Source organism: Lithobates pipiens, unplaced genomic scaffold, assembly GCF_037356315.1.
Source record: "Lithobates pipiens isolate NorthernLeopardFrog02 unplaced genomic scaffold, aLitPip1_a1.2 Scaffold_16, whole genome shotgun sequence".
Taxonomy (NCBI): domain Eukaryota; kingdom Metazoa; phylum Chordata; class Amphibia; order Anura; family Ranidae; genus Lithobates; species Lithobates pipiens.
The window spans coordinates 384053371-384070893 of NW_027507748.1; the positions used below are offsets into that span (position 1 = coordinate 384053371).

General features: G+C 45.8%; 1 protein-coding gene across 6 annotated transcripts in view; it reads right to left on the reverse strand.

The window, feature by feature from the left end:
• RPH3AL (rabphilin 3A like (without C2 domains)) overlaps positions 1-17523 on the reverse strand; it is a 296941-nt gene that overhangs the window by 228298 nt on the left and 51120 nt on the right. For 2 of the 6 annotated variants that reach the window (XM_077482242.1, XM_077482238.1), the window contains exon 1: positions 1760-1942. The exons of 3 other annotated variants lie outside the window; for them this stretch is intronic. The gene's annotated coding sequence lies outside the window, so the exon portion shown is untranslated. Of the gene's footprint in view, positions 1-1759; positions 1956-17523 lie in introns of those variants that run through there. One more of the 6 variants, XM_077482243.1, reaches the window with a different exon arrangement.

The window sequence follows — 17523 nt, forward strand, 5'->3', positions numbered from 1 at the left end:
TTGGCGTTTTATATTGTAGACCTGTAATTCTTAGGAATAACACTTAAATCTGTTCAAACAAGAGTCTAGTAGACAGCCCGGGTATGATAAAGTTTGAAACACAAAATCATAATATAATAAATAACTAGAATTATAAAAAATATAATAATAATAAAATAAAATGTCCCCATGATTCACTATCGCGCAATTCTGCAAGTGTTCTAATTTATTATCGCTGTTTTCTAGCTGGTATAAAGCCACTATTGATGTAAAGGGACATTTTTTGGTTGCTATGGACAATCTCCAGTTTCCAGGCAGAAAGAACAGAGTATATATATCTCTCTCTATCTATCTATCTCTATATCTCTATATATATATATATCTCTCTATATCTCTCTCTCTCTCTATATTATATATATATATATATATATATATATATATATATATATATATATATATATATATATATATATATATATATATATATATATATATACACACACACACACTGCAGGCAGGGCACTGGATAAAGCATTAGGAACAAAGGGGATATGAAATGATTTGATACAGTAATGTAATCTAATGTAATGTGTTATGTTTTTTTTTGTACTTTTTGAATTTGCCGCTGGGCTCCGCCCCCATGTGTCACGATGCTCACAGGGAATGGAGCCCGGCACACAGAGCATCCGGCGGAGGACACAGCAGGGGAACATCGCAGGATCCTGGTGACAAGGTAAGTATACTGCACCAGGATTCTGCAATGCAATTCCGAGTGCAATGGTACTGAAATTAAAACAAGCTCGGGAATATCGATTCCGTTAAACTAACTTATTTAGACAAATAGGGGGATTTACTAAAACTGATGCACACAGAATTTGGTGCAGCTGCGCATGGTAAATCAGCTAACTTCAGCTTGTTCAATTTAAGTGGTTGTAAAGACAGAAGTTTTTTTTTTTTTTTTTTTTTTTATCTTAATGCATTCTATGCTTTAAGGGAGGAGGGGGAGGGGGGGAGGGAGAGGGAGGAGGGAGGAGGAGGGAGGGGGAGGAGGAGGGAGGGAGGAGGGGGAGGAGGAGGGAGGGAGGAGGGGGAGGAGGAGGGAGGGAGGGAGGGGGAGGAGGGAGGAGGGAGGAGGGAGGAGGAGGACTGAACCCCGGCTCAGTGTCTGAATGGACACACTGAGCTGCAGCTTGGTTGGGGTGCCCCTATAGCAAGCTGCTTGCTGTGGGAGCACTCAACAGGAGGGAGGGGCCAGGAACCCGACAAGAGGAGGATCCGGACTGCTCTGTGCAAAATAACTGCACTGAAGAAGCAAGTATGACATGTTTGTTATTTTAACAGAAAAAATTTAAATAAAAAAAACAAGGCTTTACAAATCACTTTAAGCTTTCCCAATAAAACATAGAAGCTTATTGGTTACTATGCAGAGCTGCACCAGATTCTGCATGCACCAGTTTTAATCTATGGCATCTAGTAAAAATTTAACCAAAAAAAGGTGACATTTTATATATGAGTGACTGTAAGTGGACAAGAACCTATGAGTTACTTTCCTGCACACGTCATTTTTCTCATCACCTTACTGAACTAGCCGGAAGCACCAAGGTGGTGAACTTTACACACAATAACATAAGCCTTCAAAAGAGACTCAAACCATTATTCATTACAAATCATTATGCGGTGAAGCAAACATTGTATTCTTTGCTGAAGTGTACTTGCTCACTGCCAAAGCCTTTAAATAAAAATCTGCATTCAAACTAAGATTGCAGCATGAATTACTTACCTAATAAACCTTTACCGAGTGTCCTGGAAGAGTACCACTGTCTTTATAAGGAAGTGCTAGGTTAAAATAAAAGACGACTGTTGAGACATTTTACCTTCCTGTGCATGTACATTGTGGATTTCATATTACAAGGTGGAGTTATTGGAGTGAAAATCCACGCCTAAGACAGAAATACAACCTCCCAACTCTTTACAACCAGGGAGCAGAAAATCACGTGTCTCCATTGTTCCATTGACAACATCCTGGTACAACTTCACAAGTGTGCAGCGGCTAAAGGTGCTGTCATTCCAGACACACAGGATCTCCTGCTAATGCTTAAATTAGCTGTGTACAGTAGTAAAGAATCAGGGACGGAAATCTTCTATTCAAGTCTTTACCTTCACTTAAATAGTCTATGCATTATGGTATAAAATATTCACATGCACACAAGATGTACTGTAAATATTTTAAAGAAACTGCAGTTAAAGGATATTGTGATTGACTTGAAAGCAAATGCTTCTTTCCTATGTACAGGATTATGCATATAACTTTTCTGTTTTGCACATGCCTATATATTACACACTCATCGGCCACTTTATTAGGTACACCAATTGCTTGGTAATACAAATTGCTAATCAGCCAATCAAATGGCAGCAACTCAATGCATTTAGGCATTTAAAAGTGATGAAGAGGACTTGCTGAAAATCAAACCGATCAGAAGGAGAAAGAAAGGGGATTTAAATTACTTTGAAAGTGGCATGGTTGTTGGTGCCAGACGGGCTGGTCTGAGTATTTCAAAAACTGGTGATCTACCGATTTTCACGCACAACCATCTCTAGGGTTGACAGAGAAAAAAAAAAAGAGATAATATCCAGTTGTGGGGACGAAAATGCCTTGTTGAAGAAAATGGGCAGATTGGATTCATCCTACCTTGTAACAACGGTTCAGGCTGGTGGTGTAATGGTGGCGGGATACTTGCTTGACACACTTTAGGCTCCTTAGTACCAATTGAGCATTGTTTAACTTGTTCAGATCCACACTATAGCCAAATGGCAGCTACAATGTGGATCTGCATTGCCGGGAGGCCGTCTTCAGCTGCCACCCATCAGTGCCCACCAATGCCACCTATCAGTGCCCAACAGTGCCACCTCATCAGTGTCCATCAGTGCAGCCTATCAGTGCCCATCAGTGTAGCCTAATCAGCGTGCATCAAAGAAAGGAGAAAAATTACCTGTTTGCAAAATGTATTAACAAAATATAAAATGGTTTTGTATTAACAAAAGATAAAAAAAACCTAGAAGTGATCAAATACCACCAAAAGAAAACTCTAATGGTGGGGGGGGGGGATTTTAAAAATGTCATGTGAGTACAGTGTTGTATGACCGCGCAATTGTTCTTCAAAGAGTGACAGCGCTCAAAGCTGAAAATTGGTCTATGCAGAAGGGGGGATTAGGTGCCCATTAAACAAGTGGTTAAACACACCTGAGTATCGTTGCTGTCCATCCCTTTAGGACTACAGTGTACCCATCTTCTGATGGCTACTTCCAGCAGGATAATGCACCATGTCACAAAAGTCAAATCATCTCACTACTGGTTACCCGAACATGACAATGAGATCACTGTACTCCAATGGCCTCCACAGTCACCAGATCTCAATCCAATAGAGCACCTTTGGGATGTGGTGAAAGATTCTCATCATGGATGTGCAACCAACAAATCTGCAGCAACTGCGTGATGCTTAACAGCAACTGCTGTTAATATGGACCAAGGTCTCTGAGGCATGTTTCCAACATCTTGTTGAATCCATACCATGAAGAATTAAGGCAGTTCTGAAGGCAAAGGGGTTCCAACCCAGTACTAGCAAAGTGTTCCTAATAAAGTAGCCGGTAAGTGTATAATAGGTCTATGACACTCATGGTTACACTTCATGGCATACAAAGTAAACCTGCTTTTAAAACATCTAGCTCTTATGAGCTTTAAAAGCCATGTGAAAGAAGAAGCACAAAGTGCTAATAAAATATTAAAGAAGATTTTTTCTGGCTCTACACCTAATTACAGTTCACTGAAAATCACACAATCATTTCAAGTCATATTCCATTTTGCTATTGCATTTCTGATTATTCTGGAAAAGGCTGTAATGCCAGATTTTTGAGGTTTATGTTATTGTTGCTCCCCATGCTTGCCATAGGGTCCTTAAATGTCATGATGCTACAGTCAATTTTACCAGCATGTGGTACTACAGATACAAAATGAAAAAAAGGATTTCCTTCTTCCAGAGAAAAAGAAATCAAAAAGTAGAGGTGTTCAAGCATATATTAAGCTGCTCTCAAGAACAGACAGGAATAACCTCAAAATAGCAGAAGGAAGTTCAAAAGTAATATTAGACGGTGTTATTTAACAAAAAAAAAAGTAGTGGATGCTTGGAACAGACCTGCAGTAGAGGTGGTGAGTCAATCAACAGTAATGCCGCGTACACACGAGCGGACTTTTCAACATCCAAAGTCCGAAGGACCGAGTCCGTCAGACTATCCGATCGTGTGTGGGCTGCAACGGACTTTTGATTCACCAAAGTCTGACGGACTTTAGAATATGGAACATGCTTCAAATTTTCCCGAAGGAACTCCACCGGACCTGGTCCCCTTCGAAAACTCCGCTCGTGTGTATGCTACTCCGACGGGCTAAAACCGACGCTAGGGCAGCTATTGGCTACTGGCTATGAACTTCCTTATTCGAGTCGGGTCGTACGTCATCACGTTCGAATCCGTCGGAGTTTAGTGTGATTGTGTGTGGCCAAGTCCGTTCGGCCGAAAAGTCTGTCAGAACTCCGTCGGAATTCCAGCAGAACTCCGACGGAACTCCTTTGGAAGTCTGTCGGACTTAAGTCCGCTCGTGTGTACGGGGCATAAGGCTGCATTCACACCTGAGTGTAGCAATTTACTGGCGTCTTTGAGAGTTTTTAAACATGTTTAGAAGTGTATTACAAGCGTTTTACAGCTTCAGGCGTTTTTGTTTAGCCAATAGAAAGCACTAGGGGGAGAAGAGGTGGAGAAGATTAGGGGTGGAGAGCTGCCGTTTAACCAGAAAACGTGTGACAAAAAGCTAAAAAGTCAGGCATTTCTAATAAAGTCTATGGGGCCAAAAACTGCCATAAAGAAGCTTATGTACTTTTCTCAGTGACAGGCGTTTTACTTCCGGTGACAGAATGCTCATATGTGAACAGGGGCCATTGAAATGACTGGGATTTGGCTTGTTGAGCTTTTTAGAGCTACAAGCTTCAAGCAGAAAATCGCTCAGGTGTGAATCAGCGCCTTAGGCTTAGTTTACACTCACGGTTGTTAAATGGCAAAAACATGAGGTTGAGCTATGATTTTACCACCCCCTACAGCTCCCCAATACTGCAAAAGACAACTTTACAGGGGTATACACATACCACAGCTGTTGTGCTTTGCACCACAAAATGTAAAAATATATTCCCACTTTTGTGTTTGGCAGGCAATACCACCCATTGAACGCAACCCACTCAAGGGAATGAGGGTTGTGCTGCAACCGCCCCTCAACCATGTGCAATGGTGGTGCAGGATTTTAGGGATTAAAGCAGGTGGTGGAAAGGTGCCACAATGTCTCACATTTCAAATACCCCAAAAAATATAATCAAATCATGTTCCAATTTATCAGCCTTTATGGAAGATGGTCTTATATCTAGTTCATGCACGTATTTTTGAAAATCTGAAATAAATAATAAAACAAAAAGGAATGCTATTGACTTTAACGCAGATCTAAACCCCTGAAAGGAAGACTATTTTGGGCCCCCAGGAGCTTTTTTATATGATAATGAGCATGTAGGCACAGCAGATTTTCACCTGTGAAACACCATGTAAAGTGCTCCCCCAGCACTGCGTTCCTCTCCGTCGCCAGTGCTACTTTATCCTGGCCCAAAATCATACCAGAATTGTACACAGAGCAGAACATGTGCAGCTCAGGGTAAAATTAGAGAAAAATGGTGACTGGCAAGTAAAAGCATATATACACATTCCGTTTTGATATACAAAAAAAAAAAAAAAAGCTTTATTTGCACCTCTAACTTTACTCCACTTTAAAAATCTGCCCTACTAACTCTAAAGCCCAGTACACACTATCAGTTTTTCTGCTGAGTTTTTCCTTCAGGTTTACTAAAACCATGTAGTGTAGGGCCTGCCTGATTGCATACACATTGAAACTCCTAAAGTTTGACCTCATATTATATGGTTTTGGTAAATCTGACGGAAAAACCCAGCAGAAAAACTTATAGTGTATATGGGGCATTAAATATTTCAGACAAGAAAATCCATCAAGGTCTGCAAAGGGGACCAACATCCGCAACCTCAACAATTGCAATCAGGACAGAAAATCCACATATAAACTAAAGTGCTTAGTGCAGATTTCACTTTTTTTAAGCTAAAGGTTTAACTTCATTAACCTCAGCACCAAAGGATGAATTTCACAACTGGCTCAGACTTGGTGGACAAGCGGTTAGCTGCACACAGCTTGACCTTTCCAAGCTGATTTATGAAAGCTGGAGAAATAAACTGAAGTTGTTCTCATAGCAACTGGAATTCTCATTTAATATTTTCATAAAATGAATGAGAAAAGTTAATTGGTTGCATTCAAAAGCAACTCCAATATTGCACTAATTTCCTAGACTGCCAAAGCATCTTACCAATGAACAAAAGACCACTAAATTATCCAATACCCACATATCCCCTTTCATCTCCTAAAATGTCACATATCCCAAAGGGATCTTCTAGAAGAAAATAGTTTCTATACAATATACTCCAGAAGAGAACACTAACAAAACCAAAAAATATTAAATATGTATAAGGGTAAGCCTTCCTACTGGAAGAAGAAATACAATCAAGTTTGTTATCCTAGTGAACTCTGGGAAGATCACTCTTCCACCAAGGCCTTGTCTTTTATACCAGAAAACTTCAGTTATTTAGAGACTGTAATTCACTATAAATATTAAATCACAAACAACTCTGACAGCCAATACATTTGGAAAAAAAATCTCTAAAACAAACCAAAGAACAGCAGGGCCAACGTAAAGAAAATGGAAACAGTAAAGCATTCCACCTCAACATTCCTCAGAAGCATCCAATTGAGTAAAAGTAGAAGAATATCAAAATCCATTGGGAGACATTTGTCAAAATGGAAGCAATCGAAACACCTGCAAAAAAAAAAAAAAGTACTATTCAAAGATATATTTAAAAAAAAGGGGGGGGGGGGTATAAATTCTGTCCACTGCATTAAAGGACTGACTTGCAGAAAAGGACAAATGATCAATTAACCGGAACTGCCCAGTTCTTTCTTATCAGCAACCCCTAAAGCAGGCAAATTGAAGACAGGAAAATGAAAATGAGCTCACCAGTCTTCTCCCATACAGGGCCAGGAGCACAGAACAGAACTGGTTAACACACCTCAAATTAAAAAATAATGGTAAGCATAGGGAAATTTGAACTGCTGCATAATTGTATCATATTAAAATCATGTAGATGTAATGAGTGTATTAAAAGGAACTGCCAACAGCTTAAGGCACCTAGATTTCATTTAGTAAAGAACGTGAAAATCTTTTTTTAATTTATTTATTGTATTAGCAGCCCCTTTGCCTACAAACTTGGACAGCTTTCACAGTTTAGCAAAGATAAATGGCAGTTTTGTTACTATGCTTGTAAAATTTTATTACTTAAAATATGTACACACAAGTAAAGAGGGGCGTCTTGTATATTGGGGTATTTTTGAACAGAAGGCGGCTATTGTTGGCTTCTTTTTTTTTTGCCCTTAATAACACTACTGGAGAGGGACACAAATTTCCACGGGTTAAAAGTTAGGCATATTTTGGGTTATAATCATGCTAATAATTTTGCCTTTTAGAATAGCGAAAAGTACACAGTCGTAAAATGATAAAAAGTAAAATAATAATAATAAATATATATATATATATATATATATATATATATATATATATATATATATATATATATATATATATATATATATATATAATAAATATGCATGTTGCAGAAATTGACTCATTTTTAGCCTATATACTAGGGGTGCAACGGATCGTCACCGATCCATGATCCGAACGGGTCAACCCGCTCAGATCGGAACATGCCGCGATCCGCGGTCTCGGCCTTAGGAAAGGCCGCTGCTTCGGCCTAGCTCCGAAGCGGCGGCCATTAGTGATGGACGAACTTCCGACGGGACGTTTCGCGAACGCGAAACGCGAACGGACACAAACGTTCGCGAAAACGACCGTTCGCCGCGGGCTCCATTGACTTCAATGGGAGGCGAATTTCGCAAACCTTTAGGTCGAATTTGCGGCCACGGGGTAATTATTAGGGGGTAGCACGTAGTCCCACCACCTGGACAATAGCATAATACATGTATGAGGTGAATTTGGGATCGATAACTACAAGCATTTTTTTTTTATTTGGGAAATTGTTCTGACAATTCAGGACTATGGAGCTAATGAAGGCAATGGAGGAGAGGGAAGGTCAGGGACCAGGGTAGGCAAACAAGAGGGTGCAGGAGATACAGAGCACTGACAGCAGCACCGTAATACAGAGCACTGACATCAGCACCGTGACATACAGCGCTGACAGCAGCTCCGTGACATACAGCGCTGACAGCAGCTCCGTGACATACAGCGCTGACAGCAGCTCCGTGACATACAGCGCTGACAGCAGCTCCGTGACATACAGCGCTGACAGCAGCTCCGTGACATACAGCGCTGACAGCAGCACCGTGACATACAGCGCTGACAGCAGCTCCGTGACATACAGCGCTGACAGCAGCTCCGTGACATACAGCGCTGACAGCAGCTCCGTGACATACAGCACTGACAGCAGCTCCGTGACATACAGCGCTGACAGCAGCTCCGTGACATACAGCGCTGACAGCAGCACCGTGACATACAGCGCTGACAGCAGCTCCGTGACATACAGCGCTGACAGCAGCTCCGTGACATACAGCGCTGACAGCAGCTCCGTGACATACAGCGCTGACAGCAGCTCCGTGACATACAGCGCTGACAGCAGCTCCGTGACATACAGCGCTGACAGCAGCTCCGTGACATACAGCGCTGACAGCAGCTCCGTGACATACAGCGCTGACAGCAGCTCCGTGACATACAGCGCTGACAGCAGCTCCGTGACATACAGCACTGACAGCAGCTCCGTGACATACAGCGCTGACAGCAGCTCCGTGACATACAGCGCTGACAGCAGCACCGTGACATACAGCGCTGACAGCAGCTCCGTGACATACAGCGCTGACAGCAGCTCCGTGACATACAGCGCTGACAGCAGCTCCGTGACATACAGCGCTGACAGCAGCTCCGTGACATACAGCGCTGACAGCAGCTCCGTGACATACAGCGCTGACAGCAGCTCCGTGACATACAGCGCTGACAGCAGCTCCGTGACATACAGCGCTGACAGCAGCTCCGTGACATACAGCGCTGACAGCAGCTCCGTGACATACAGCGCTGACAGCAGCTCCGTGACATACAGCGCTGACAGCAGCACCGTAAGCAGCCCCAGGAGGAAGTCAGCACAGCACAGGGATGGTGTGATCCCCTCATAATAAGAACCCCCAGGAGGAAGTCAGCACAGCACAGGGATGGTGGGAGCCCCTCATAATAAGAACACCCAGGAGGAAGTCAGCACAGCACAGGGATGGTGGGAACCCCTCATAATAAGCAGCCCCAGTAGAAATATGACACCGCTCAACCTCTTCAAAGAGGAGGGTAGGGGCATATAGTACGGTGTGCTTTTTTGGGTCAGGGAAGTGAGCCAAATGAATTAAGAAGGTCTGTGTGCTTGATTCCAAAAATTGTTTATAGACATATACATGGTCTACTGATCACATGTGTTGAATTCCTCCGAGATCCATGCCTCATTCATTTTTAGAAATGTGAGGTAGTTAACACTGTGGTGAGCTAGGCGAGTACGCTTATCGGTCACAATCCCCCCTGCTGCGCTGAACGTCCTTTCGGACAGGACACTGGATGAGGGGCAAGCCAACAGTTCGATTGCAAATTGGGCAAGCTCTGGCCAGAGGTCAAGCCTGCCCACCCAGTAGTCTAGGGGTTCATCACTCCTCAGAGCGTCCACATCGGCCGTTAACCCAATGTAGTCGGACACCTGACGGTCTAGGCGTTCCCTGATGCTGGATCCGGATGACACCTGTCGATGGGTCGGCTGAAAGAATGACCTCATATCCGAAGTCACCAACACATCTTCAAACCGGCCTCTTCTTGCAGGCGCTGTTGGATTGGTACCCGCAAATCCTTCTCTGGGAGTGGGAATTGCTCCTCTGCCAGCGCACGCAAAAGCAGAATGCAGCATTTCTCGAAGCAAGGCCTGGAAGTGCTGCATTCTGACAGCCCTCTGCGACGGCGGTAACATTTCCGCCATTTTGTGTTTGTACCGGGGGTCTAAGTACGTTGCCACCCAGTACTGGTCCTTGACCCTCATGCTTTTTATACGGGGGTCCCTATTAAAACACTGGAGCATGAAGGCCCCCATTTGCACTAAAGTGGAAGCGGTGTGGTGGCCTGGCTCCTGCTCATCATCCAGGATAATGTCGTCCTCTTCATTCTCCTCTCCCCATCCTCGCACAACAGGGATCCCAGAAAGGTTTAAAGCATGCTCTTCTTGCTCCTGCTCATCCGCCCCGGCACCATCCTCCTCTGACTCCTCATCAGACTCCTGTTGTTGACTTGTCTCAGATAGAGTAGCCCCCCCTGGGAATTCATCCAGCATTGCGACTTCCTCATCTTCCCGCTCCTGCTCCTCCACAGCCTGATCAATGACACGACGCAATGCACGCTCCAGAAAGAAGGCATAAGGTACCATGTCACTGATGGCGCCATGGCTGCGACTGACCAGTTTGGTGATCTCCTCAAATGGCCGCAGAAGTCTGCATGTGTCGCGCATGAGCAGCCACTGGCGCGGTGAAAAAAAACCCAGCTCCCCAGAACCGTTTCTTTCGCAGAGTTCATACAGGTAGACGTTAACTGCACGTTTCTGCTGGAGCAGCCTATCAAGCATATAGAAGGTTGAGTTCCATCGCGTCGGGCAATCGCAAATAAGACGTCTGACCGGCAGATGGTGTCGCCGCTGAATGTCAGCAAGGCGAGCCATGGCCGTGTAAGATCTTCTGAAATGGGCCGAGATTTTCCTTGCCTGCCGCAAGATGTCCTGGACCCCAGGGTATTTGACAAGGAATCGCTGCACGACCAAGTTTAAGACGTGTGCCATGCACGGCACGTGCGTGATTTTGCCCTGTTTCAATGCGCTAAGCAGATTGGCACCGTTGTCACACACCACTTTACCAACTGTCAAATTGAGCGGTGTTAGCCACTCATCTGCCTGTGAACGCAAAGCTGAAAGGAGTGCCGGGCCAGTGTGGCTCTTTGCTTCCAGGCACAACAGACGCAGCACGGCATGGCAACGTCTCACCTGGCATGTGGAATAGGTTCTGGGGAGCTTGGGCGGTGCAGTGGAAGAGACGCTAGCAGCGGAAAAGGAGGAGGCAGCTGAGGAGGAGAGGGAGGAGGATGGAGTAGGAGGAGGAGAAGAAGAGTCAGGCCTGCATGCAATCCGTGGCGGTAAAACCAAATCTACACGGGTGCCACGGGTTACATGCTTGACGGCCGTCAGAAGGTTCACCCAGTGGGCAGTAAAACTGATATACCTTCCCTGCCCGTGTTTGCTAGACCACGTGTCTGTGGTCAGATGTATCTTGGCACCGACACTGTGTGCCAGAGATACATTCACTTGCCGCTGAACATGGCCATATAGCTCTGGGATGCCCTTCTCTGAGAAATACTTCCTTCCTGGGACCTTCCATTGTGGTGTTCCAATGGCCACAAATTTGCGAAAGGCCTCCGAGTCCACCAGTTTATATGGCAGTAGTTGGCGGGCTATGAGTTCTGACAAGCCAGCCGCCAACCGTTGGGCAAGAGGGTTATCCGGCGTCATCATTTTTTTACGCTCAAACATTAGGCCCACGGAAGCCTGCCTTTTTGCAGAAAAATGTGAGCTTGGCGTGATGGAAGGTGGAGTGGAGGACAATTGTGAGGAGAGAGGAGAAGGAGAAGTAGAAGACGAGGCTGGACGGTGAGAGCCTGCAGTGTGGCTTTGTGTGTTCCGTTGCTCCCACTGGGCTCGGTGATGGCTGCTCATGTGCCTTCTTAAGGCGGTCGTCCCTAGGTGAGTATTGGGCTTACCGCGACTAACGCGTTGACTGCAAAGATTGCAGATGGCAACGCTATTGTCAGCAGCGGACACGTTAAAAAAAGCCCACACTGCGGAGCCATGTGCCGGTGTCCTGGGAGCGCCAGATGTGACCGTACATGGTCGATGACTCGCTCCTGATACATTTGCAGTCTGCTTTGTCCCTGCTGTGCAATGTAAGTCATTGCTGCTTCTCCTCCCTATCTGCTGGTCCATATCTCCCTCTGAACTCCCCTCCTCTTCCTCTCTTGTGGGCACCCACGTGACATCACTAGACACGTCATCATCAACGTCACCTTCCCCACCGCTATAAGTAGAGTAGGCAGCAACACCGGGGACCAACCTCCTCCTTGGGCTGATCTGGGTACTGGCGTCAGACTGCTGAGTAGCGCTTGTTGCTACCTCCTCTTCCTGATCCAATACCAAGAGTGGCTGCGCATCAGAAATGTCCTCTTGATATGGATCGGAAAATAATTCCAGTGACTCAAGCGGAAGGTATGTGGTGGTGGTGGTGGTGGTCGTGTTGTTGGTGGTAGTGTCTTTGGGGGTGCACATAGCAGAGAGTGAAGAAGAGGGTGCAGATCGAGAGGATGAGGAGGGTGCAGAAGAGTAAGGCTGAGCGAGCCACTCAACCAAGTCTGGTGCATCCTTTAAAGTAATTGAACGCACCTTCTGCAACTTCCCACTTTGGCTCAAGCCTGTTGCTCCTGCCCTACCCCTACCACCCCTGCGGAAGGGCCTGCCTCTTCCTCTGCATGTCATTTTTTAAATGACCCTGTGACAAAACTCTTAGTCCCTATACCGCTGAAGGACTGCTGCAGTATAGGTGAGCGGTCAGCAGTGGTGCACGTCAACCCTATCTATTGTGGACCTATAGCGGTCCTTACAGAACAGCAGACTGTACCGCACTCAAGCCTATGTACCGTAGCACCCTATACCAAGTTACCAGTCCTTATAAGAACTTTTGTGGACCAAGCAGGTTGTGTATTAGTGTTTAGCAGACTGTACGTCAGTCCCTATACCGCTGAAGGACTGCTGCAGTATAGGGCAGCGGTCAGCAGTGGTGCACGTCAACCCTATCTATTGTGGACCGATAGCGGTCCTTACAGAACAGCAGACTGTACCGCACTCAAGCCTATGTACCGTAGCACCCTATACCAAGTTACCAGTCCTTATAAGAACTTTTGTGGAACAAGCAGGTTGTGTGTTAGTGATTAGCAGACTGTACGTCAGTCCCTATACCAATGAAGGACTGCTGCAGTATAGGGCAGCGGTCAGCAGTAGTGCACGGCAACCCTATGTATTGTGGACCGATAGCGGTCCTTACAGAACAGCAGACTGTACTGCACTCAGGCCTATGTACCGTAGCACCCTATACCAAGTTACCAGTCCTTATAAAAACTTTTGTGGACCAAGCAGGTTGTGTGTTAGTGTTTAGCAGACTGTGCGTCAGTCCCTATACCGCTGAAGGACTGCTGCAGTATAGGGCAGCGGTCAGCAGTAGTGCACGGCAACCCTATGTATTGTGGACCGATAGCGGTCCTTACAGAACAGCAGACTGTAACGCACTCAGGCCTATGTACCGTAGCACCCTATACCAAGTTACCAGTCCTTATAAGAACTTTTGTGGACCAAGCAGGTTGTGTGTTAGTGATTAGCAGACTGTACGTCAGTCCCTATACCAATGAAGGACTGCTGCAGTATAGGGCAGCGGTCAGCAGTAGTGCACGGCAACCCTATGTATTGTGGACCGATAGCGGTCCTTACAGAACAGCAGACTGTAACGCACTCAGGCCTATGTACCGTAGCACCCTATACCAAGTTACCAGTCCTTATAAAAACTTTTGTGGACCAAGCAGGTTGTGTGTTAGTGTTTAGCAGACTGTGCGTCAGTCCCTATACCGCTGAAGGACTGCTGCAGTATAGGGCAGCGGTCAGCAGTGGTGCACGTCAACCCTATCTATTGTGGACCGATAGCGGTCCTTACAGAACAGCAGACTGTACCGCACTCAAGCCTATGTACCGTAGCACCCTATACCAAGTTACCAGTCCTTATAAGAACTTTTGTGGACCAAGCAGGTTGTGTATTAGTGTTTAGCAGACTGTACGTCAGTCCCTATACCGCTGAAGGACTGCTGCAGTATAGGGCAGCGGTCAGCAGTGGTGCACGTCAACCCTATCTATTGTGGACCGATAGCGGTCCTTACAGAACAGCAGACTGTACCGCACTCAAGCCTATGTACCGTAGCACCCTATACCAAGTTACCAGTCCTTATAAGAACTTTTGTGGAACAAGCAGGTTGTGTGTTAGTGATTAGCAGACTGTACGTCAGTCCCTATACCAATGAAGGACTGCTGCAGTATAGGGCAGCGGTCAGCAGTAGTGCACGGCAACCCTATGTATTGTGGACCGATAGCGGTCCTTACAGAACAGCAGACTGTAACGCACTCAGGCCTATGTACCGTAGCACCCTATACCAAGTTACCAGTCCTTATAAGAACTTTTGTGGAACAAGCAGGTTGTGTGTTAGTGATTAGCAGACTGTACGTCAGTCCCTATACCAATGAAGGACTGCTGCAGTATAGGGCAGCGGTCAGCAGTAGTGCACGGCAACCCTATGTATTGTGGACCGATAGCGGTCCTTACAGAACAGCAGACTGTAACGCACTCAGGCCTATGTACCGTAGCACCCTATACCAAGTTACCAGTCCTTATAAAAACTTTTGTGGACCAAGCAGGTTGTGTGTTAGTGTTTAGCAGACTGTGCGTCAGTCCCTATACCGCTGAAGGACTGCTGCAGTATAGGGCAGCGGTCAGCAGTAGTGCACGGCAACCCTATGTATTGTGGACCGATAGCGGTCCTTACAGAACAGCAGACTGTAACGCACTCAGGCCTATGTACCGTAGCACCCTATACCAAGTTACCAGTCCTTATAAGAACTTTTGTGGACCAAGCAGGTTGTGTGTTAGTGATTAGCAGACTGTACGTCAGTCCCTATACCAATGAAGGACTGCTGCAGTATAGGGCAGCGGTCAGCAGTAGTGCACGGCAACCCTATGTATTGTGGACCGATAGCGGTCCTTACAGAACAGCAGACTGTAACGCACTCAGGCCTATGTACCGTAGCACCCTATACCAAGTTACCAGTCCTTATAAGAACTTTTGTGGAACAAGCAGGTTGTGTGTTAGTGATTAGCAGACTGTACGTCAGTCCCTATACCAATGAAGGACTGCTGCAGTATAGGGCAGCGGTCAGCAGTAGTGCACGGCAACCCTATGTATTGTGGACCGATAGCGGTCCTTACAGAACAGCAGACTGTAACGCACTCAGGCCTATGTACCGTAGCACCCTATACCAAGTTACCAGTCCTTATAAGAACTTTTGTGGACCAAGCAGGTTGTGTGTTAGTGATTAGCAGACTGTACGTCAGTCCCTATACCAATGAAGGACTGCTGCAGTATAGGGCAGCGGTCAGCAGTAATGCACGGCAACCCTATGTATTGTGGACCGATAGCGGTCCTTACAGAACAGCAGACTGTACTGCACTCAGGCCTATGTACCGTAGCACCCTATACCAAGTTACCAGTCCTTATAAAAACTTTTGTGGACCAAGCAGGTTGTGTGTTAGTGTTTAGCAGACTGTGCGTCAGTCCCTATACCGCTGAAGGACTGCTGCAGTATAGGGCAGCGGTCAGCAGTAGTGCACGGCAACCCTATGTATTGTGGACCGATAGCGGTCCTTACAGAACAGCAGACTGTAACGCACTCAGGCCTATGTACCGTAGCACCCTATACCAAGTTACCAGTCCTTATAAGAACTTTTGTGGACCAAGCAGGTTGTGTGTTAGTGATTAGCAGACTGTACGTCAGTCCCTATACCAATGAAGGACTGCTGCAGTATAGGGCAGCGGTCAGCAGTAGTGCACGGCAACCCTATGTATTGTGGACCGATAGCGGTCCTTACAGAACAGCAGACTGTACCGCACCCAAGCCTATGTACCGTAGCACCCTAGACAGACCAAGTTACCAGTCCTGATAAAGAGCTTTGTGGAACAAGTGAGTTGTGAATGATTAGCAGACTGCAGCAGAAGGGCAGCAGTCAAGTATAATATTCTTTCTATATTTGGAAGAAAGAATATTATACGTGTACAAGCCTATTACCGTACCACTGATACCAGTCCTGAAAAGAACCTTTGTGGAACTAATAGTAACAGCAAGTCTTTAAAATTATCCTCACTGCCTGACACACTGCTTCCTGCCTGTCCCTATACAAATTGGCAAAAAAGAGTAGGCTGGAACGATTAGCTGGAACAGCTCTTTTGTGGACCTGATAGTAACAGCTAATGATGATGATGATGATGATGATGAAGAAAGACTAATCTGGCTGAGCTGTCCCTAAAATAGCAGCATACAGCGCTCTGTCCCTTTATCTAAACTGACAAAAGAAACTCAGGCTGCTGACCTAACACCTATACCAGTCCTGAAAAGAACTTTTGTGTACCAAATAGCTAGCGTTTTCTCTGTCCCTACTCCACACAGGATCCTTTCCCTACAGTGACAGAAGAAAGAATGTAAAATGGCCACCGGATCGGGTGTATTTATAGGTTAGGGGGAATGTCCAAGTGTCCATGAGCTGTCATGTCTCAATTGGTTGTCCTGTAACACATGATAAACGTGTCACGAAAGGTTAAAGTTCTTGTATACATTAAACACGTAAGTCCGCCGGGGCGAACGACGGAAAAAGGCGTTCGAACCCGCGGACGGCGAAAGTCGGAAATTCGCCGCGAAACGACCGCCGGGCGAACCGTTCGGCCATCACTAGCGGCCATCTTTCTACACCCAGGCTGTTTAAACTGATCGCTCCGACGGAGCGATCACTTGTAAACAAACATGACGCCGGTTCCTCTCTCCCCTCTCTGTACTAATTTGTACAGTGGAGGGGAGAGATCCTGAGATGGAAGCAGCCATCCCTCCATACCCTGCAGTACCCAGTAATACCCTGCCAATACTCTGCAATACGCCAATACTCTAGCGATACCCCGCCAATACTCTAGCGATACCCCGCCAATACCCCGGCAATACCCCGCCAATACTCTAGCGATACCCTGCCAATACTCTGCAACACCCTGCCAATACTCTGCGATACTCAGCAATACCCTGCCTGCCAATACTCTGCGATACTCAGCCGTGCCCAGCCATACTCAGCCAATATTACAGTGGGGGAGATTGTGGATATTACAGTGGGGACTATATGGTGGTGGGATTTTCACAGGTTTTTGCAAATTGAATTATTATTTGCTGATCCGAAAAATTATCCGATCCGTGACTCTGATCCGAGGAACGATCCGATCCGTGAGTTTTTTGATCCGTTGCACCCCTACTATATACATTTATGTATTCCAGTGAATATTGACCAGGACTGAATTAAAGTTCATAATTCCCCTCATTTTGCATTAATACATTTTGTATTTAAACAAAAATAATTTTACAGCAGTAGCTCTT